Source organism: Carettochelys insculpta, chromosome 9 (assembly GCF_033958435.1).
Source record: "Carettochelys insculpta isolate YL-2023 chromosome 9, ASM3395843v1, whole genome shotgun sequence".
In the NCBI taxonomy this organism is placed as follows: Eukaryota; Metazoa; Chordata; order Testudines; family Carettochelyidae; genus Carettochelys; species Carettochelys insculpta.
Genome location: NC_134145.1, coordinates 13,728,428 through 13,752,797, shown reverse-complemented (window position 1 = coordinate 13,752,797; position 24,370 = coordinate 13,728,428).

Sequence of the window (24,370 nt, the reverse complement as noted above, 5' to 3'; positions counted from 1 at the left end):
GCTCCAGAGAAGAATGCTTTGCAGGTATGAGGCACTCCGCTTACATGATATACATGGCTGAAGTGAAAATCAGCTGTAGTATACAAAAAAAGATTTCCCAAACCAACCATAATAAATTCAGTACATTTTCTCTGGTTATAAATAAGCAGATATGTTGCATATAGCAGACACTCTCTGGTCTTTTATGGGCATTATTGCTTTCTCTACAGGAAGCAGGACTAGCCAGGATTCTTTGAGATGCAGAAATGAGAAGGGACAGAATTAACTCTGCGCAATTTGCTATATGCATTTTTTGAGGTTTTCAAATTCACAAAGTTCATAGTGAAACACCTTTGGAAACAATTGCAAGGTTGTGTCTGGAGCTCTCAGCAATGAGCTGCTAGCATGGAAACTTTTCTCTGCTACCTTCTGCAGCAGATTGCTTCAGAGAACAATATCAGATCTCACATTTGCTGTCTGCAAAATGAGCTGAAATTCTGATTCCTTTTAAGCATGTGCAAACTCAGTCAAAAATAACCCCCAGAACATACTCCTGAACCTTTATTTACTTTTCAAACCAAATTTGAACCAACCTTTTACTGAAGATCTGTAACATTGGAAGGCATGATTTTTTAATGTCCAGTCCTAGTTAGCTTTCGGTCACAAGTGCCAAAATACAGCACAAAAGGCTGTTTTCTTGCTAGTTCCATCTGTGGCCAGAAATGGAAGGGCTGGAAATTGCATGAGGAAGTTCTGTAGAAAAAATGAGCTTTGAATAGCTCAGCTCTGAACTTCTGGATGTTTATTGAAAGTGAAATGAACCCAAATTGTGAAAGGTTGATGGAGTACCTCTTTACTAATGTCTAGTTATCAGTGGGTGACAAGGTAAAATGGCCAGGGGATAGTTAACGGTTCCCTGTCTGGCCTATGTAATTTAAGGGCAGAGGGATGCCCTGAAAAAGATCTCTGGGCAGTGCAGCTCATATTGGTCAGGAAGGCCTGCTGAAGGCAGGGTAGAGGTGAAGGGAGCAGTTGCCCCACAGCCTGGTGTTTCAAAAGGGGCCAGGAGGTCCAGCCATTATTGCTGCTACTGTGGCAGCATTGAAGATGGAGTTCCAGGCCCCTTTGAAACGCCATGGCAACAGCGCTTCTGCACTCTGGAAGGCCTAGGGGGGTAAGGGGAGCTGAGTGCTGCTGCCTGGCCTAGGCACTGCTCCTTCCACCCTTGGCACCACCTCTTCTGGATGCATTGAGGTAGGCCCCTCTCCTACTTTGCCGCAGGGCCTGAGATGGCTGTTAGCCATGCTGCGGTCAGGGGAATCGTTTTCATTTAGCATCATACCTGAGTTTTTGTGTTTGAACTATATATGGTGCCAAAGGGAAGGGCCTCTCAAACCTGGGTGTGACACTGGTTCTGTCCTGGGCTGCTCATCCAGCCTACTTGCGTACTCACTCTCATGATAGGCAAAGTTACCCCGATCTCATCGTGCCCATTCAGAGTGGTCATGAGCATCACCCCCCACGTGCCAAAAAAACGTGGGAGCTACTGTTAAGAAGAGGGAACCCTAGGTAAAAAAGGCTTAAACACAGAGAGCAAATGAAATGGCTTCAACTACTCCAGAGCTTAACTGCTTTTAAAGCACAGCCCCCTGTTATGGATGCTGCAAAGGTGCCCCAGCCTTGTGGGGGGAGCATTGCATCTCAAGGCCCTGGGGAAGTATGAGGAGTGCAGCAGCTCTAAAGATGTAATATGAGGGATATTTTGCAGCCAGACCAAAAAACCAGCTCGTGCAGATGCAGGGACCAAGGCATGGCCCCAGCCTACTTTGGAGACACTTGTGCTAGTTGCAGTAACCTTGTCCAGTCTTGGCTTCAGAGGCGTGGTACCCAACCCCAGCATAGATTGGTGCGGTAGGGAAGAAATTTTCATGCATAGCCAGCTCCTTGTTCTTTGTGTGTAAGGGAATGTTTGTGGGCATGAAACCTGAAGGAAAAAGAAGATAAAAATTAAACATGTTAACTCCTTCCTTCCAAACTAGAGACAAACATATATCCAGAGGCCTTTGGCAGAGAGAGAGAGAGAAAAGAATGGGCCCTTGGAAGTAAACTGAAGGAGAACTAGTGCTTTGGGAACAGAGTGAAAAGGCCTAGGACATCAGCCGTGGGAGATCTAACTAACCAGAGGACCCACACAACAGATTTTCTTTTCATAGTGCTTATTTCCTTTAGCCCACCAATTATAACCTGCTTAGTCAACTGACATAGTGTTCTGCATTCTAAGTAATTTCCCGTGAATAACCTTTTTTGTTTTCTATGTTAAATGTTATTTGGTTTGGGGAAACATTGTTATTATATTTGAAAAATTAGCCTCAGATCCACCCATCTAGAGTTTACTGTAGCCAGAAATTGGCATGCAATAGTCCAAGACAAATTATAATCTGATAAAGTGTCAATGCAATCAGATTGGCCAGCACAGAAGGCAAATCCACCATTTGATATACATATCAGTCATATCATGCATAAAATTCCAGCAAAGAATCCACTTAACTGGAAGATGCATGGTTAATGAATCCAGGTTACAGATGCTTTGCATCACCAGATTAGTGCAAAGCACTTGTAGTATAGTGGAAAATCTATTATTTTGCTTATAATAGCAAAACTGAGTGTGCCACAAACCACTTCCTGGGAAATAATGGCCAGCTGATGTTGATGACTTATTATTTCACTCCAGCAAGTCAATAATAACCAGAAAATGCACTTTCACTTGATTACTATTGCCTAACTGGCATACTGTATCCATCTTCTATGCTGAAGCTGATTTTGAAGGCTTCCGTGACTAATATCGCAAGATTATCTGATCTGTCCCTCTATTTAAACCATCCAGCATGACAACTTTCCAGACATTAAGCACATCCCACCAACATTGCCAGCATCTGGCTTTCTGCTAAACAATGAATACAGTTTGCAAAATGACAGGGGACACCTTTCCTTGACTAAATACATTGGGGCTAATCTCTCCTGTTCTGGGATCCACTCAGCTCGAGAGCCTGGAGAGGAGTATCAAGCTGTCAGTTATGATTCCTTGATTCATTGGTTAGTTGACATTGGCCATAGAAGCCCCATGCCAGGGGATAATATCTGAGTTCCACCTGGCTCCTCTCTTCCTTCAAGACCTCCCATACTCCTTTTGCCCAGGAGATGGGAGATGATGAGCAGGAATCCCCTCTGCCTGCTTTACACTAGAGGAGAGCTCTTGTTATAGGGGAAATCTCAGTTTGAAAGGCACAACCAGAATCCAGCTCCTTTGTGCCAGGATCATACCAGGGAACCTAGCTTCATCCCTGTGAATGGCAAAAGGGTATCTCACTTTTAACCTATTGCACTCAATGGTGTGAATCCCTGTGGAGATTCTGCTTGACTGAAGATTGAAGGCGGCATGGGGATCCTGAGATCTTCAAAAATTTCTGACAACTAGCAAGGGCAAAGCAGAGTTTATCAACTCAAATGTTGGCTGCAGAGCCATCCCATCCATAGCATAGTTGGGGGCAGCCAGCTGGGGCCAAATTGCAGCAGCCATCCCATCCCGCCTATGGATGGAACAGTTCCCTATGTTGAGGTTAGCTTGCAGGACCCTGGGTAGCCTGGGGAGGTGCATCAGGGTAACAGTAATGGATCCTTGATTCTGTGGGTTAGTTGACCTCAGGGGGTCTGGGCCAGCAGCAGGAGTCAGCCCCACTTGGTTCACCATGCTGATGGGAGCTGCAGAAAGTAGCGTGATGCAACAACCTGCTCCACTCTGTTGCTCATCTGCCAGTCAGGTTGCTCTGCCTCACTGCAGGGGCAGGCACTGCAGAAGGTCGAGTGATGCAGTCGCCTGATCCACTCCACTCTGCTGTCATCTCCCAGGCAGGTCACTCCACTTCACCGCAACAGCAGGAGGTGGAGCAAATTGGCCCCAGTCTGCTCTGCTCCCCCAAGTGATGTGCAAGCTCAGGGGAGCAAAGTGCGGTAGACTGGAGCCAGGTGGCACCACTTCCTGCAACCGCGGCGAAGTGAAGCAACCTGGCTGGGAGATAGAGCAGGCTGTTGGGTCACTTCATTCCTGTGGCTCATGCTGCTGAGGTGAATGCAGGGGTGTGACCTACACCTGCTGCTGCCTCATGCTAGGCCTGCCAGTAATTCTTTGGGTTGCATCTTTTTGGGGAGGGAGTTTTTGGGAATGGGCACAAAGACAGCAGGAGTGCAAAGAGGTGGGGTGGGATTAGAGTAGGAGCAGGGCTTGGGGAAGGAATGGAGTGGGGGTGCAGCAGGGATGCAGGGGGGATTGCCCCAGGCTCTGCACCCCTCTAGGGACAGCATTAGTTGGATGCAACTAATCTACATGGCTGAAGATGCCATTAACCCCAATTGAGTGAAAATTTCACTATTAACCATTATCCAAATCCAGCAGGAACATTGTTGTTTTATTTTTTCTTTCTTTTTTTTTTTCTTTTCATCAGTAGTAATTTTATCTAAATTTGATTTCCTAAGAAACCAGGGCTGACTTCTGTATTTAAGCCATTTTGTCTAGACCCAATGTTTACGATAGACTTACCCATATTGGCACCCTTTGTTTAGCAATATACATATTGAATGTTACAGCTTTGTTTATGCACTTTCCCACTGAGTTTGTGACCAAAAATCAGCACAAAAGCAATGTGAGCAATTCTCAGAGAGACACTAAACACGTTTTATATGGTTCTGTCTGAAGAAAAAAAAAAAGATTTGATTTTCAAAAAAACCTACAAAACTTCATAATCAAACCCAGATAATCAGTCAAGAGCAATTGTTTTGGTGTAGTCTTATTTTTTCTGTTCTGTACCATTCTAACAATTATTGAAAACCTCAGTCATGTTCAATATATTAAGTGGCAGCAGAAGCCCCAGGGTTGAAACCCTTTCAAACAGGGTCTTTGTGCATACACAGCCTGACCCAGAGCCCATTAAACGGCAATGGAAGGAGCCCCACTGACTTCAGTGGGTTTTGGATTTGCCTCATAACATTCACGGGAGGTAAATTTAATAAACCACATTGGCAAAGAGAAAGGACTCCATCTAGAAATTGGCAACTGATGTTTGGCTTCAATTTACAATACAAAAGACAGGCTTTAGTTTCACGAGACATACAGATTCATGGATTTTAAGGTCAGAAGGGATGATTGGGATTTGATACATAGCTGTCCTTAGGTGTACACAACATACATGGCTGTGTAGGACACCTGAAAATGTGGGGCCCCACCAGGGAAACCAGTAAGAATGCGTCAGCTCCTGCACAGCCAGAACACACACTGCAGTGTAGTGTAGTACTTATGTGTGCAGTCTCTGTCTCCTTACTGAGTGTGCCAAAGGTACCAACATGACACAGGATACTGGGTTAGGTGTCCCTTTGGGCTCACTCAGTATGGCCATTCTTAAACTGTTACCTCTCCTTAACACAGAATGCACTGCGAGGGCACATTCAGTTCTGTGAATGTGGCCCCCGCCTAAGGAGACAGAGACTGCAGAGCATTAGATATGTGCAGTGGCACTGAGGTGGGAAGGGGGCCCATTCCTGCCCATTTCTGGAAATAGCCATTGAGGGTCCAATTCACCATGAATTTAGCTATTTTTTTTAACCCTTTTATAGTCTTGGACTTCATGACAATCCTCTGGCAAGGAGTTCTGCAGGCTGCATATGTGTTATATCAAGAAATACTTCCTTTTGTTTGTTTAAAATGGCTACCTCTTAATTTCCTTTGGTGATTCCCCCAGTTCTTGTGCTATGAGGAATAAATAGCACTTTCTTACTTACTTTCTGTACACCAGTCGTGATTGTATAGAACTCAATCCTATCCCCTGCATTTAGTAGTGTTTTAGCAGAAAAATTCCAATCTTATTTAACCTCTCTTCATAAGGAAGCCATTCCATACTCCTAATCATCTTTGTTGTCCTTTTCTGAAATGTCATTTTCAATATATCTTTTTTGAGATGGGGTGACCACATCTGCATGCCGTATTCAAGATGTGGGCATACTATAGATTTATATAGAGGCAATATGATATTTCCTGTCTTATTATCTACCCCTTTCTTAATGCTTCCCAACATTCTGTTTGCTTTTCTGACTGCTGCTGCACACTGAGAGGCAGTTTTCAGAGAACTTTCTACAGTAACTGCACTCTCTCTCTCTGGATTGGTAGCAGCTAAAACAGACCCCATCATTTTATACGTATAGTTTGGGTTCAGGGGTCTCTGCAGGGAACTGGGAATCTCCACTATCATGAGGTGGGCTAGGCAACTAAGTATCTTTTGCTGCTTCGGCCTTCTCCCCACAGCTGCAAACAGAGACTGCCACAGCATCTGATGAAGCTTGATGCATGCGACCGATAGGGGCTTCTTCTGGGAGTCTGTCCCTCAATATTCCCCTGCAAGGGAGACTCCACTTTTCCTTCCCCTGTTCCTCAAAATTCTGTTTCAGGTAACTTGGGGATATACAAGACAATTCAGCCTCCTGGAAGGAGTACTGTAGTCTGGAAAGTTTGAGAGGCCCCCTGTAAGTAATCAGTATCCATTTTAATAAGCCTGGGTTTCCAAGGAACACAGAAGTAGATATTGGTGAAGAAGGAAAAAAGTCTGTGAAAAAAGATACTGATGCTGAAGTTTTGGAGACTTTGTGGGATTTCATGTATGGTTCATGCACAGCACTAGAGCAGAAGGAAATAAACAAACCTACTTCTAGAAGATAGTTCCCTACCCTTGGACAATCATCGTAATGGCTAGACAAATCTAGCATGACCATGAAAATTATCACCTGCAAAGATTACTGTAAGGGAAGGAGGTTAATGAGTTCATATCGAGTCAAAACTGCAAGTGATCAGAAGTTATCTAATGACTCAGCTGTGTATATAAAATGAACTGATGTTGGAAGTTCAGAGTCATAATTGGAAGCCTGGAGCTGGTTCTTCTAGAGCAAGAGTACATTAGGGTAGAAAAAGAAATTAGCTTGTCTCTGTCCATGCTGCCTATGTTGTGGTAATTTTAGTGGATACGACTTCAGTAACATTTCTGCGCGAGCTTAATCTAGATGAGAAGATTCAAAGTTTTGGCTTCATTTTGGTCACTTTGTGCTTTACCTAGGAATCAAACGAGGCAGGCCTGAAGATGGGATGGGGAGGGAAACCAAAGGGCCAGTTGCCCCAGGTCTCGGCAATTTAAAGGGCCTTGGCACTCCAGCTGTCACCCCATCACAGCAGTGGCAGCTGGAGCCCCAGGCCCTTTAAATTGCTGCCAGAGCACCGCAGCACAGTCTCTAGCAGTGCGGGATGTGGGAGGGTGTATGCCACACTCTGGGCAGCACCAAGGGCCAGCTGCCATCATCCCTGCCCCTTCTGACCTCAGCCCCACCCCTTCCAGGAGCATGGAGCTGCCCCCTGCCCCACCTTACCTAGGACCTGTGGGGGCTGTTCGGCTCTGCTGAAAGTAGAATCCTGTCTTCCTGCTGTTTGGGAATGCAGCTTATCAAACTGGATAATGCTGTTGGTCTATTTACAGCACAAGGTTGGTAGCTGATGACAAGAAAGTTTGCAGAGAGCCAAAATTTCCATGTCTGAACATGAGAAGAGCTTTGAGGAAAAAATGCCCAGTGGAATATGAAGGAGCAGATCACAGAAGACCCAGAAAAGACATTTGAGGTTGAATTTTTTAATGAAGTGATGCATAAAGCAATATCTGCTGTGGACGAAAGGTTCAATATCTTCTGAGCGCGCCAACAGGAACATTTTGGATGTTTGTATGACATAACTAAAGCCAACAAAGTAGAAAAACAAGAGCAGCTGATGACAAAGCGCAAAAGCTAGGTAGTCTTCTGAAGCACGGTGATAGTTTGATTCAAATGGAGCTGGACTGGAGGAAGAATTGAGTACATCGTCACCAGTGTTGTCACATGCAAAGTCAGTGATTGAGGTTGTCATTATTCATACCAATAAACTTCTTGACATATATCCTAATGTGTACACTGCCACTCAGATTCCACCGACAGGATTCTACTGTAACAGGAGGAGGAGTTTTTCAAAACTAAACCTCATTAAAAACTATCTCAGCTCTACACTGAGTAAGGAATGTGTGAGTGCGCTTGCTATTCTTGCAATCAAACAGGACATCCCTTGTCTTTGTCCTACAATGACATGATTCCTGATTTTGCAGCCAAAAGGCCAGAAAGATTATTTTTAATTAAAAGCAAATCGTAGTTTCAATAACTCTTATAGTAATTTCCAATAAAATGTTGACAAAATTAAAAAATTGTTTGCAACATTCTGTCAATAAATCAATTTTTTTCTATAGCGCTACTATTTTAGTGCAGGTATAGTCCATCAGCATTATAGCATGCTTCATTTGTTTATACTGGTTTTAATAAAGTGCATGTGGCAAGTTTTCCAATACTGTAAGCTTATGTTTGTGTTGCTAAGAGCAAGTCGGGCACAGGGGCACCAGTTTAATAATACTACATAGGGTCCCATAAATCCTCAGGACAGCCCTGGAAACAGGCCACACAATTTCGACATCTAATTCTTGCACTGAGACCACAACTTTTGCTTACGTGTGTTGTACGAAGAGTCTACTCTCTTTCAGCCAAGTTTCTCCCATTAGCACTGTTCTTCTATTGCCCATGATATTATAATTCCATAAGAAATAAACAAACAATCTACAAACATAACACAAAACTATGTATTATTAATACCCATCAAAAACCCTGAAAGGATGAAGCCATATGAATATTTGCATTAGAAATAAGTAGCATTCAATAAGAAAATATCCTGTGGGGAATTCCACTACTTTAATATTAGATTTAGTCCAATGTGCCTGATTTTTTTTTTTTTTAAATTTCAGGTCAGGTCAAAAGTAACTGCCATCATCAAGGTGCCTCTTGGGAACTGTAATTCTGGTCCCTCATTGCCCCAATCTCTTCCATGGCCATTCTCTGCAACTCAATTACATCTCCCATGAAGCCTGGTGATCTCTCCCTGGAGTCTTGAGAGACAGAGAAAGGGACAGATCATCCAGTTAGAAGAGAAACACTGCTATAAATAGTCAGTGGGATTTTGTGGGTAACATTTCTTTTAGGTGGCTGTTTTTCAGGACAAAAGAGAAATGTAAAATATTCAACACAGTAAAACACGTTTTGTTGCCTTTTATGACTTTGTGATCTTCTCTGAACTTTTATAGTGTGCTTTAAAATGCACTTTTAAGGCTTACTCTAGATCTTCATGATCTGTAATAAATTCTGTGCTAGAGTATAATTACTGTTCATTTGCCCATATTCTTACGTCCGTATGGACACTCGAGCCATGTAACCCACCCAACTGTGATGGCATGTCTCCAAGGAGACAGCTTAAGCAGCACACCAGTTTCTTTTGTGTTAAGTCTAGGGAAAAAAGCAGATCCTGCACCAATATAATGAGCACAGGATACAACTGAACTGATGTGGAGTAATGTGTGTGAGTTCATTTTCAGCCAATAAAAAGGTGTCAGGACATGATTGCTTGGCAAGTCCCTTGCCTTTGATGTGTCCGCAGTGATGTGTGAATGGGTTTGTACAGTTAATTGTGCTGAACCTTACTGCCAGGTTTATGACAGCGCCAAAAAACTGTAAATTGCCTTGAAATCAGAAGTGAGTCACTGGTCATTTCTGTTGTAAAATTCGGATGATGATCTCTCCAGCCCCGTCAGTGTTTCAGATGCAATTGCAGCTAATGAGCTGTAGGATGATGTTTCATTTATGAATCTGGGTAGGAGAAGATGATTCACTGTTCAACTCTGTTATTGTACAGATAGCCGTGCCTATGTAAGATGAACACATACACAGACAAATTTTACCTGTGAATAATTCCCAACACTAAGGCTGAACTGGCTTAGATCCAGGGGAACAGAGTGAATGAAAAAAATCTAAAGACCAGCTGGTGCCTGCCACAGAGACTGACAGGCCTGTTTACTAGTCATTCATTAATATTCTCTAATGTTAGAAAAAAAGGTTTTCATTAGCATCAGGTGGAAAATGAGCAGGAGTGAGAAGTGCTTTTATGGTGGAGAGAGAACTTTGATTTGTTGTGATGGAGGTCAGTCAGCTGGATTGAGTTAATGGCTCCATTTAGATTTAATCCACAAGTGACAGAGGGGACAATGCTTGGTGCCTCTCAGGACACGGTGACTGTCAGTCATTTTCAATGCATCTAGCCAGCTATGGTATGCTTTAAGGGAAACCATTCCTTCCTGACCCCATAGACAGTCATCTTGGCTCAGAAACAAAGCGTACAACCATCCTTATTTTGGCAGGTATAGCTACAGCTGACATTTTTCAAACAGCTAAAGGTAATTGATTTAGCTGTTGATTTTGCTCTCCTTTCGCATTGACATGAAAGCATGGAAGAAAAGGTCACAATACTAAACAAAACTGCCTCAATGTCTGGACTGAATATTTACAAGGGAAAGAACAAGACAATGAGGCTCAACCCATCCAACAACACCACCATCACACTGGGAGGGGATGACCTGGAAGATGTGGAGCAGTTCACCTACTTGGGGAGTATTTTGGGCAGCGACGGAGGAATAAATAAGGATATCAATGCCTGTACAGGGAAAGCAACAGCTCTCCATCTCATATGAAGTTCACAAATAACAGCTGCAAAGATAAAACTGCAGATCTTCAACACAAATGTGAAGAGTGTGCTCTTGTATGGATGCCAAACCTGGCATACTAAGAAGCCTTCAAATCACAAGCTACAGACATTCATAAACAGATGTCTGAGGTACATCCTTCACATCAAATGTCAAGACTATCACAAATGAGGAATTTTGGAACCAAGTAAGACAAGAACCACTTGATGTTCAAATCAACAGTGGGGAAGGCTAGACCACACTGTCAGAAAACCATCATCCCGCATAGTCTATTAAGCTCTCAAGTGGAACCTATACGGAAAACTTTAGAAGACGAGCTTGGACAATGTGGAGAAGATCTACTGAGATTGAAAGACAACAACTGGGGTTCCCCTCGAGTCAGCGAGAAGTTTTGTCCCAAGACAGAGTGAAGTGGAGAAGACTTGTAGATGACCTATTCCCCACTCAGAGTACAAGGGTTTAAGTAGTAAGTATAGCTACAAAATGTGATTAAAGGCCATACAGTTAATTTGCCTTTGCCTTAATTTCAGTCACAGAGTCAAATTCGGCAACATTTACTCAGAGAAATGGAAGTATCTTATGAGTATAGATTGAAAAAAGTTAGACCATACCCTTTCTCATAATGCCCACCTGTTGCAACGAGTCCCACAGTCTGATGGTAAGGTGACTTAGGCGGTATTTCTTTTTTATGCTTTCATATTTCTCCAACTGCTAATTTCATTGTTTGACCTATTATTTTGATATTAGAGGATACATCATGTACTCATTGTTCTTATTAGGAGAACAACCAATGATTCACCACACCACATTTTTTCTCTGTTTTTTCAATATTATTCTATCTCAAGTAATGAAATTAGATAACAATTTTAGAATGCTCTGAAAATATTTCTTCAAAATGATCCTAGATCCCATCAACTAGAAATTAGTGGTTGTTTTGCCTGATTATGGGCCAAAGATTGTCAAGAGTTTTTCCATGAGTCATCACTGCAAGATTGGGACCTATACCTATACTGTTCAGTGGAAAAAGACAGTAGGAGAAATTATAGAAGACGACACACATTCTCTAACCTTTAGAGTGTTTTGCTGGCCTCCAAGTCACTTCTGCTAAACCTGACTCGTTCAGAGTGATGCGCACAGCAGAACACTCCTGGAATTGCAAGAGAGAATTCACAAAGCCATCTAAAATAAAGGACAGGCCTCAGCTTAATTCAAACCAGACTGAGCATGGGGGAGAATGTAATTATGGAAACTTGGCTTAGAATGGAGCAAAAGGAGAAGCTGCAGGAAGGACTGCATTTTTGAGGGAAAGGCACATTGAAGGAATTAAGGTTTGTAGTTCCTTATCCCTATCTGGTATAAAAAAGGAAAAATCTCTGCCATACTTTGCTTCTATGGAAAACCCAGAGGCCTGGCTTTTTGGAGGTGCTGAACAGTTATTGCACCCACTGATTTCAACAGTAGCTGCATGCTATATGGAGAAAGGAACATGTGTGATGTCTTGACAACTGGAAGTAACATTAACACTGCTTGTCATAGACAAATAGACATTTTTCATTAAATTATTGGCAGAAAACCATGTCATCTGCTTTCATATTACATACCGTGATCATAGGGTGATCATCTGTCCTGTTTTTACTGGGATAGTCCCTTATTTAAGCTGTCTCACAGGTGTCTTGACTACAAGAAAATGAGCAAATTGTCCCATATTTTTCTGGGCTCCTGTTCCCCAGCACCCAGTGTTTCAGGGCAGTGCCTCCACTGCAGGTAGCTACCCAGTTCCCTGGTGCCCGGTGCTTTGAGATGGCAACATCTGCTGCAAGGGAGCTCCTCCATGAGGCAGCTGCCCCCTTCCACAGCACACCACAGCAAAAGCCCACTCTGTCAGTGAGCTCTGCCACAGGGTGACTGCCTCATTCCCCAGCATCCCATGCCTTGGGGAGGCAGCTCCTGCTGTGCAGGAGTGCCTTCGTGGGGCAACTACTGCCCTGCTGCCAGGGATCCCTGACACAAGGCAGCTGCTGCATTCCTTGGCATTCCTGCTGCATTCCTCTTGCCAGAAGGCTGCACGGCCCCTATTTTTGGCACACACACCCTGCACAGAGCTTGTGGAGCCCCCATGCTCCACCTCTCATCAGAAGGCTGCAGAGCCCCTATCTCCAGTACCTCACCATGGGGCAGTAGCCCCTATGGCCAAGGAGCTCTGACATGGGACAGCAGCAACCGCATCCCCAGAGGCTGGTGTCCTGTATTTGCAATAAGGCACTGTTGTCACCCAAAGTAATCAAGACCTGATTCTCCAGTGCAACATGCCTCCTTCACATCCTTTGGGCTTGGAATGTGACTTACTTCCACTCAGATGCCTCTTGAAAGTGCTGTGACAGTCACACTATAGAGACATAGGCCATAGATGTCCAGGTGGTAAAATATTCACAGTATTACAGTAGGTTACAAGAAGGCAATGGAAGTTTAATAGAGCACTTGTACTTAGTGGAGAGAAGTGCCCTTTTTTCAACAGTACAAGGGTTCTGAAGCTAACCATTACTTCATCAGCTCCGCTGGCTTGGCCACGTCCACAGCATGAATGATGGAAGGATTCCAAAAGACATCCTGTATGGTGAGCTAGCCTCTGGCAAAAGACCTCCTGGACGCCCCTAGTTGCGTTACAAAGATGTCTGCAAGAGAGACCTCAGAGAGGTAGACATCGAGCTTGACAACTGGGAAGAACAGCAGACGACTGCAGCAGATGGAGGCAGGGGTTACACAAGGGCCTTCAGAAGGGTGAGATGAGGATCAGACAGCTAGCAGAGGAGAAGCGAGCGCACAGAAAGCACCCTAAGGACTTGCCAGACACTCACCACATCTGCAAGAGATGCAGCAAGGACTGTCACTCTCGTGTGGGTCTTCACAGTCACAGTAGACGCTGTAAATGAAGCCCTCAATGAAACTATAAAGGGCGCGATCCATAGTCTATGCAGACTGAAGAATGCCTACTACTATACTATACCAATTAGCTAACAGTTCCAAAAGCATACGGAATGTTATTACAGTGCTCAAAAACAGCTTTTGTCTTTTCCTCCTGTAAACACTTAACTCTTCTTCCTCTGCACTTTTAAATAGGGCACTTTGAGTTTCACTGAATGGGGTTGGAAGGGAAATCAAATAGACTTTGCTTCTGGTAGAGTTGTGATCTTCTTAAAATTACCATCGCCTAAGAGCAGTCTATTTAAAAAATTAACTTGTGATATAGTAATGGGGGTCCCTTGAAGTAGATCACCATTACATCTGCAAGGTGAAACAGAAGGTCTTCGCCAGCCTTCAATGGCATCCCTCCCTCTCTAATCACAGCTATGAGGATAAATGAATAATGTCTGGGAAGGAGCATGCACACTGACCAGATATGGCAAGAAGAATGTTATACATGACTTAGAACATCACTCACAACATTATCATAAAGGCATTAGTTCACTTTCAATATTGCACAGAGCACCCTGCTTAGATTGAGATATTCTGATAACTGCTACAAAACAGTACAGTTTACCTGGCTAGGCTATACAAAATATTTTGCCTTGTTGGGTCCTCTCGGCATGGAACAGCCATATAGTCTTGTACAGAGAAAACTGGCTATCGAGCACAGGCCGTCCTGGCTAGCAAGAATTGCAAAAGGCTGTCCTTGTTCAATCATATTCACACTACATACTCTGGTTAAATTTGCTACATCCTCTTCAAGAAGTATGTTTGGCAGTGTATTTCCCCACCACACAATGTCCTAGAACCAAGGCTCCAGTACTAACCCAAAAGTCCATACCACAATTAAACATCCTCTTAGCCTGAGTCCTGTAGCCTGAGTCAGGGGGCATGGGCCAATTCTGAATGTCTAATTACAGTATGTAGACATAACCAATGAGACCTAGAAAGGTGAAGCACGTTATCCATGACTGCACATCTATCCTGAGTAATGGCAAACTCAGTTTAAGAGACAGGGACTGTGGCAGTATAAGTTGTTGGAAGTGTAAAGAAACTGTGCAACAATAGCTACCAGAGATGGCCTGACAGCTCCTAGAATCACATGTGCCTGAGTTCTAAGGACACCATAGAAGATTTGGGCTTTTGTGTATGCATGGGGGTATGGACCTGATCCAAAGTCCATTGAAGTCAATGGGAATTCTTCCAATGCCATCAGTGGGTATCATAGCAAGCAAGGAGTTTTCTTGAAAATTAGATCTGAGTAAAGTGTGCCCGCCTATACAGCTATCGGAGCATTGATGTACTGTCTACGAAAAGAGCCCAGTGAAAAAAACCCATAAAACATATGATGAAGAAACAAAATGTGCTTTCTGCAAACACCGCTCACTAACAACATACACTTCTCTGGTTTCATTTAGTGTTTCCAAGACAAAGCCACTGGAGTGGGACAGAGTGGCCACCCCACTATGTGGAAGGGGAAGATCCCTTCTGGCGGCCATTTTGTATGGAGCCTGGGCTCTCCCAGTCACCTGAGCGGAAGTCAGGGGGTGGTGCCGGGCCTAGAAAAGCCCAGCCTGAGGACTCAGTCAGTGCTGGACCTTTAGGCGAGCCAGAGGACAGCTCTGGACTCCCAGCCTGGGAGGCAGAGGACCAGCTGAGGGAGGCCGAGGTCTGGGTGGGTCGGGCCACCTTGGCCCTTGCCAAGCCTGATGCCCTGAGGAACCCAGTGGAACCTGCTGCCTGAAGAAGACCAGCTGGACCCTGAGGGCCAACCTGAGTATCTGCTGTAACCAGCTCCCCAAGCTGGCCTGTGGCAGCTAGAGAACCAGCCTCAGACTGCTAGACAAGCCAGCCTGAGGCAGCAGAACTGAGAGGCTGTGAAGGCCTGGATTGAGCCATCCAGACTTGGAACCCTGTGAGCTCCGAGATGTCAGGTGGACACTGAGTAAGTGCTGTGGGGGGTGGCGACCAGGAGTTGCCCAGGGGATAGACAGGACCATTAAATGTCCAAGGGTCAGTGTGTTGCGGTCCAGATTCCCTACCGACCAATGCAGCAGGTGCCAGGGCTGGGGCATATCTCCCCTGCCACCCATTTGCCGGGTGGCAATCTGCCCCCGCCTCCACCAGCACAAGCAAAGTGTCTGTGCCCATTGTGGACCTGGGTGAACTGTGGGAACTGGGTTGGTTGCCCTGCCCTGAGCTAGAGCTGGGTTCTCCTGAGTGAGAAGACATCCTAGATGTGGACAGTCCTACCCTGAGAGGGGACGTGGGGCTTCCTAAGCTGGTGTTTGGTTGCTGCCCCACCCTGTGTTAAGGCCTGGGCCAGAGCTGCCTTGCTCCAGGGCCTGGGCTCTTTTGAAATGTTTACTGTGCCCCTGAATTAGGACCTGGCCCCCGCCATGAGACTGTTGTGTTGCCCCACCCTATACCAGGGCTTGGGCTCTTCTGTGTTTGTGTGCTGCCCTACCCTGAGCTAGGGCCAGCGGTCTTCTAAGACTGTGGGCCTGCTGTTGTCCAGACCTTGGGCTATGCCCCAACTTGAGTTAATTTCCCCAGGGCCCGTCTGAGGTAAGATCGGGCCCCTGAACTGTTGCCTTTCAACCACCTGAGCAAGGTGGGAACCTCCCCCAGTTTCTGACTTGGGGATAGAAGGAACAACAATTCCCCAGTGACTGCCTTGTCCTGCAGACTCTTGGTGGCAAACAGAAGCAGCATGTTCCATATAGAGACTGGATCTAAAGCACCGAATACTGATGCTTAACTTAGACTGGTCCCTTTCATCTGATATCATGAGATACCTGGCAAGAGTTTTAAGAGTTTTGCTGTGGGGAGTTGTGACTGCGGAGATACTCCATGCTCAGAGAGACCAGTGCAGGCGAAATGGGACCTTGGCAAATTGTCGAAATACAAATCATAACATGGAGTGGGAAGTGCCACTGATTCACAGGAGATTAAAAAATAATTTAAACCCATGAAAGCGACCACCCCTAGTGCTGTACTGTTAGTGAAACTAAAGAAGAAATATTGGCTATAAACAATATATGTAAATTTAAGTGGCAAAGGAAGCGTGTACTTAAAACCAGGCTTCCAGAGCTGAAAAAATACGAGAGAGAAGAAACACTAGCAAATCAAGTGTGGCAGGAGAGAAAAGGCAGACTGGAGAAAACTAGAAAAGAGAATGCAGGCTCTTACACAAACCCACACAATGCCTGGGTGTTAGCAAATCCCAGTGCCTTTTCTGTAAGCAAAGAGAAGCCAGTATTCAGCTGGTTCCCTGCCTCCCACCCCCCAGACAATACCATGGCAGGAACTGCCAAGGTGCCAGTAGTCCATACCAACAAGTACTGACACACACACAAAAATATTGGCGAATCCACCAGCAATATTCTGTTCTGGCACAGAAGGAGTTTAAACAAAGAAATTCCAACCACCCAGGCCTGCACGGCTCAAGAAGAACCCTTTGGTTCTTTGCTCACTGCCATTGTCTTAGGTGTGCCTCACAAACACCCCTGTTAAGACACAGGGTCCCAGACTGAAAGAAGGGGTGTAGCAGGCAGGGATAAGTCCCAAGTTTCTATGCATGTTAAATGACCCTTGTCTCTTTTGGATGAAGCTGTAATTCTTCTGTGTTATATTGAGTCTGGTCCTGGAGCTCTGCCTTTTATCTTCCCCAAGAGTGTGGCACCTGCTCTGGACAGTGTAGAAAGAGAAATATAGCTCAGGATAAGACCAGTTGGCAGGCCTTAACAAGCATTACCAGGTATTGACAATTTCCTAGCTCACCAATATACTTCAACAAACTCAGATTAGGCATATGGGAACAGAACTGTACTGCCTTGCTTGAGATCTACAGAGCAAAAAACGAGTCATTTGAAAGCATCTCATCCCTGGTGTTCTGAACTACCTATTCAAGGTCTTACAAAAGGTGTCTTAATTTCTATCTTTCCAGTGACTCAGATCCTGATGCTCTCCTCAGAGGGGATGAGTAATTCAGTAACACTTCAGTGAAGTTGTATGTCCTCGGTGGGACAAATGAGCCCACCGGTATGCAACAAGAAAGAGCCCTTTCCTGGATATTGCACTCCTGATACCGTGGGTAGCAGCAGGGCCATGAACTGCCTCAGACTGCACTGATTTTGGGAAAATGACTAATGTATTGCATAAACCTGCTACTGTGCATTTCATCACAGCTGCTTTGGGAAATATTTTTGGCAGAGAAAATGGCTCTAACATCAAAGTACAACAAATAATCAACTAGAAACGTAAGCGAGCAAGGCAAGGTTATCGACAAGGGAAATGTCAATTGGATGAGCTATCTTAAAAATGACCTAAGAAGATTGAGTTGTGTCATCACTAAAACAACAGTGCCAACAAAGGAAAAGAAGTGGAGCTGGAGGCAGAGGAAGGAAATGGAAGAATAATTAAAAGGAGATTTGAAAGGCATTATCAGTTATAAGCTGGTAAATCCTGTCTTGGTACAGTGCATAGTACACATAATATGCAACCCCAGAGGCTCTGAGACCATTGACAAGGGGAGGGATGTCTACTTTACAGCCTCAGCTGAGAGCCAGCTGCCTTTTAACTCGTGCAATAGAGGCTCATGGTCTTAGTATCAAAGGCTGTGGGTTCAATCACTCCTGCCAAGGACCAGGGTTTGTCAGCCTTACATACAGAAGGAGGGATGTCCAACCAGGCGTAGCTGCATGGGTGGGTGGGTTGCTTGCTTGCTACCTGGCAAAACAGAAGCATTACTGCCTAACAATAGTCACAGAGAGGTAGCCATGTTAGTCCATATCTATCCAAAAAACCCCACAACCAACCAAAGTAGTCCTGTAGCACCTCAGAGGCTGACAGTGACCCTCACATTGCCTCTTGTCTTTCCACCATTTACTGAGCCATTCTCATCACAGGCAAGTCTGGGGCAAAACCCCTCCAGCACTTCTTGCTTATGCCTGCCAGGGCAGCCTGTTGGGAGCCCAGGCCCAACCACTACTCTGGTGTCCCACCTAGGGAGCCTAAATAGAAGCAGCTGATAGGGCTTCTCTTTTACTCCAGTTGCAGCAGCCTTTTCCCTGAGCCACTTCCCCATCCACGACTCCAGGTGTGTCACTAAGATACCTGGTTGAGCTTTTCCCTTTCTCCCAAACCACTGAACTCTCAGCATTTCCTCTACTCCTGGTCCACTCCTCTCCCTCTTTTAAAGCAAGCCTCCTGGCCTTAAGTGGCCACAGGTGTCTAACCTGCTGCTACAAGTTAGCACTTAATGAGTGTCAGGTGCCTTCTATGCAGGAAAGAGGAACCCATTCAATCAGCTCCCTGTGTATTGGCCCTCCATTAGGCTCCTGCATCTCTCTGCCTTGGGTCTTCCACATACGGTTCATATGGACCATCAACCACCATCAGGTGGTGTCAGTTACCTAGTGAATGGCAATTTGAATCCCATAACCCCTACATGAGTGGGTCTTACACCTTAGTCTTGGCCAGTTTTCACAAGCTCTGCTCGGGCCCACTAACTCCCATCCTGCTACACCTTGTTCTCTCTCTGTCTGAAAATGTGCTTGCTAGCCTGTCCTATCCTGCTGATGCTCAGGTGACAAAGTCTGGCCATTTATTCAACCTCCACACTTTTCTACACCCAGCATCCTCTAATGCTTAGTATCCTCCTTCAGATCTTAGCCTTGGGAAGAGCGAGTCACCTGAAGCTGGGAATAAATATTTGTCTCACATGCACACATGAATGCAGGCAAGTAGAAACAGGCCTTCATTTTGTCAAAGCTCTTTGCTCTGGAAGCTTGAAGTTTACACAGTGCCTAGCGGCACCTCACAAAGCATACGATAGGAGCAGTACAATAATCAGCATCCTCAGTAGATTTTTAAAGCTTAAAGAACGAACACCCACTTCCACCACTTTTGAGAATCTTGCCATCGCTGGTTCTTGTCATTGCATTCATGGTATCCTATGTGTGGCAAAAAACTGAACGCAACTTGAAAAAAACCCTGAACTAGATACACAAACAGACACAGATTTATTAGCATTAACAAGCCAGAGATGTCACTGAAGGAGGCGTAACTATAAACACAATCAGTAACCTGTTTGGCTTGGTTGGGAGTTTTGAAAATACACTTGTAGCAGAGATCATGCAAAATAGCAAGATAATTATCATTTCTTATTTTTAGCTTTTTTGCCCCCCCAAATGTGAGTGGTGATTTGCAAGGCAGAGGAGCAGAGATAACCCAGTCCTGGGACTTTTCATTCATTCCCTGGGGCACAAGCTTGATATGGATACAGCTGTTATTGAATACCTATCAATGACATTTCAATCCGCTCACCATGTTCTGAAAGAATGCTCAGCCATTACAATATTGATAGAGTACATAGGCAGATCATGCCAGTTGGAATGCTCCTCAATATAAGCCCAATCAACCCCCAAGAATATTATATTTTGCCACATTTATTTATGTTAGGCTCCATTGAGCTAATGGAAGAGGGACCCATCAAGCAGCTGCAATGTGTGACAACAGAACCATTATCTTTATTAAAGATAACATGGACACCCTTCAAGAACACCGTAACAGCACTACCAGTTACAGGAGATGCAAAACAATAGCAGAAAGAAAAAGTACCTGAAGATTTGAGAGGTATGTGTAAGAAGTCAAGAAAAAAGTGAAAAAGGATAAAGAAATGGTCTGAAAGGGACTGCAAATCTGTGTTCACTGATTATGAGCTACAGAAAAATATTGATATGATTCCTGGAAATGATCAGGGATTAAAATGACCTTGAATAAGTTATGCTGATGGTTACTGGGAAGGGGATTGGTGGTGTGTGAATAGAACGGGGTGGCTTTATGGAGTAAACCTAAGGTCATTCTGCCAGAAGAAGGGTGAAACGTTTTAGATAAAAATTAGAAAAAATTAATAGAAAGAGCTGTTGGGTTATAAAAACATTTAGGAAGCTCAAACCTCTTTGCGGCTAGCCCTGCACTAGCTTTTAAGTAAGACTTGGAAAAACATGCAGAAACATTGCAACATCTGACTTCTTATGAAAGCGAGGGCACAGATAATAGTGGGCTTCTTGCCTGCAGCTAAATTCCCTGGTGTGTGTACACTATTGTACTTGTCGATAAGTAGTTGCCACTTGTTCTTTTGTGAGATAATGCAATGCTCTAGAGAAAGAAAAACATTTGAGTGCTGAAAAAAGATGTTAGACCTTAAAAGTATGAGTGGGCTTGCAACATTTGGCTCTGAAACAGAGTGAAACACACCTTGTAGGCCAGAGACAATATACAGCTCCCTTACATCAGAATAAACTGTATAATGTGAGTGGGCTTATTCCAGATTTATGTAAAGTACCGCTCACATCAGAATCTGCTCATGTATGTTTGATAGTAATATCCATGGCAAGTAACAGACTAATGTCACATGGAAAACTGTACCATGAAGGGCCAGATTGCCAATAAGTTGGGTGTGCAGGAGGGGCTGGCTACTTTTAAAATCTGGCCATAAATGTTCAATTGGCTGGGTGCTGTGCACTTTTGGTCATCCAGCCCTTATTTCAGTGCCTAAAAGGGAGGAAAGCAATTTGAGCATCTGCTTCCCTAAACCCCCCGGTATGGGTGCTAAGCCCTGAGAAAATCAGACCCCAAGCTCTTTTAAAACCATGGCTCATAGAAACTATTTATTTTAAAAATCATATTCTGTCTAAAATAATGGCTTTACATGAAATGCTACAGAAAAATAGCTAGAGCAGTGGCAAGAGTGCGTTAATCAAACTTGTAGTCCTTGGCTAGATTATGGTAGTAGGCAAATTACAATCAAATTCTGTCCCATTGCAACTCATCTTTCCATCTAGACTAGAGAGTCTGTTCTTGAAACAAACTGAATCTATAAGCAAACATGCCAAATTGTAAATCAGCCAGCCGGGACTATTATTTTAGTAGTTCTCTTTGCTGCACTGCACAGGAATTGGGTAGAGTGATTTATACTTCTCTCTCGCACACACCACACCCCTCAGTGGTAAAGGCTGCACCTCTTTCATCCAGCACGCTCAGGACCTGACCAGTGCCAGATGAGAAAATTTGCTGGATGACGGGAGGTCAATATTGTTTAGCAGCATTACCAACACTTCCGCTGCTTACTGGGCTCTTACAAGACATTTAGGGGTAAATTACAGCTAAATAACAGCACAGAACACCGAGAGCCAGGACTGGTGGGGCTGTAAACAAACTTTATGGGACCACAGGAAATGGCCGCAGCCATGATGAATGTTTGTCTGGTTAACTAAAACCATCATTGATTATGGATGTTGCCATACGAGAGAGAGTTCCAGATTAGAGGGGTTCAGCCTGTATTACTACTACAGCTGATTGAAGTGTATGTTATCTTTTCATAACAATTTAAACCTTCCTTTCTTAATGGTGAAAAGTTTCTGTTGTATTTTTGGTGGAGGGTGTACTATTTCATTTCAGATATTTAGAGGGCCTCCCTTCTTTTTTCTTTTGGGTAAACAGAGTGGGGAGCTGACGTGCAACATTCTGAACTAAATATTTTGAAAAAGTTTTCAGAAATCTTTTGCTAACACATTGCCTGGTGATACCCAGTAACAGGGCCATAGCCCTTTTCTGCGCTCAGTGACTCACCACAAAATTGGATTTTTTGTTGTTATTACTAGAGATGATAAAAGAAAATGACCTTTTCATCCAAAGTGGAATTACTACTGCAACTTGAAAATACAAATCCTGGGGGAAACAAGAAAATGCTTTACTCCGAGTATGTCTGTTATATTGAGCACTGGTCCACTTGGGTGTATGAGCAGGGGGTGAGGTAGGGAGGGAAGTCACTCATGCAGAGCTTGCAAATTGCATACATGACCTATTCTTTTCATAGTTCAACAGTTAACAACAAAAGACAATTGTATTCTTGCCACAGCACATTAAAGAGTTAATCCCACAGACCCAGCCCATCTCAGATGTGGTCATTTGCAGTAAGCATAACCAGCTAAACAAAAACAAGGCTGCAGTGTATACAGGCTTTTGAGTTTTGCTCCTGAATCAGGAAAGCATTTCAGCATTAAGCATGGGTTTCCTTCTACCAAATCGATGGGAACTTAAGTTTGGCTTGAATAGGGAACAGTTTAAGCAGTGGGACTCACACACTGAAAGCTGTTTTCCTGAACTGGGACCAGTGTTCCCTGTAAGGTGAGCTGTTGGGCAGCCAACCAGGAGAGATTCAGGTGCTTGCCCAGCCAACTGGCAGAATGGCAACAGCTTTCGACAGTCAGCAGCAGGTGTTTCTATTGGAGGTGCACATCTGCACATCTCTTAGTGCACATAACAAAATTTATTCTACCCATGGATGGAAAAAATAGAGAGTGCGCACACCGACTGGGACGAAAATTCCTCTTTCTATCGCCAGCCTGTTACCACTGGGTCAGCAGGAGTCAAATCTTCATCAGAGATCTAAGCCTGCATTGCTGGGCTGGGAGTTAGGGCAAAGCAGGGAGAAAGGATTGGAAGTCTGCCTCCTAGGATGTACCATAGCTGCAGTATCGCTTTGAAGCTGCTGTCTGCCAGAGACCAGAGGAAGCAGGGTGTCCCTAATGTATCCCCACTGTGAGCTGAGAGGATGGGGGATTCCCTAGAGCATCGGGTCCTCTCATGTGTCCTAGCCTGCAGGGAGCCAGCACTGATGTGAGTGTCATATTTCACCTGCTGCACAGCTGGCACCACGTCCTACCCCTTTTGTCAAGGGGCCAGCCACCTTTTCAAGGCAGTATCAAAATCTGACCTTTAGACTTCTGCGTATGATCCAAGGGCTGGTGATAGTTTTTAAAGTCACTAACAGTCCTACTTTCAACAGCTTCCTGACTAAATAAATTAAGATGTAGAGCTTTGCTGTTTAGGTGGTGATTGGTAGCATTAGCTGCTCTTTTGTTAATCCACAGGTGGCATGGCTTTGAGCAAGCTCTTGGCGGCATGGGGATGAGGAGGGGTGAGCTCCCGCCTTGCATGCTGATGAAAATCAGTTCATGCGCCGCTCTTGGCATCTATGCTGGGGGTTGCTGACCCCTGTTCTAGCCCAAAGCAGAGCCAAGATTTGCTGTATTAAGCAGAAGAGGCCAAAGGTAGCGGTTCCTGAGCTAGTAAAGCTCCCAGTAGGAATTTAGCCTCAGCTCGGATTTAGTTTACACTTCTAAGGTAGAACACACCTAATCCTGCTCTCTCTGAATTCAGGGTGAATGTTTGCCATGTAGTTCAACAGGAAGCGGACCATGCAGAGAATGTGTCTGCACAAGGGATGCATGTCCTCCTCTGGCTCTCAAATTAACATCCAGATGTTTGATCTGTAGTTTGTACCACAGTGGGGAACTCCTGCAGCATCACAGCGTCCTAGTGCTTCATCGAGGCTAACTCAGCACCGGAGCAGGGTCAAAGAAGGCTCTTCCCTTTTGAACTGCTTTAGTCAAAAACTATGTTCGCCTCTGGCATGGATGTTATTAAAGTATCACCCACAAATTCATTCTCCAACAAGGATCCTCATCTGTTTTTGTAAAATATATTACACTGAAAATTTGACTGCACATAAAACAAGGGCAACATTGTAGAATAATGACTATAAACTCTTAGGCCACGTCTACACAGCATGCTCCTTTCAGAGAGGAATGCAAATGAAAGAGATTGAAATGCAAATGAAGTGCTGATTTACAAATCTCATGCTTCATTATAATCTTGTGCAATTGCACTTC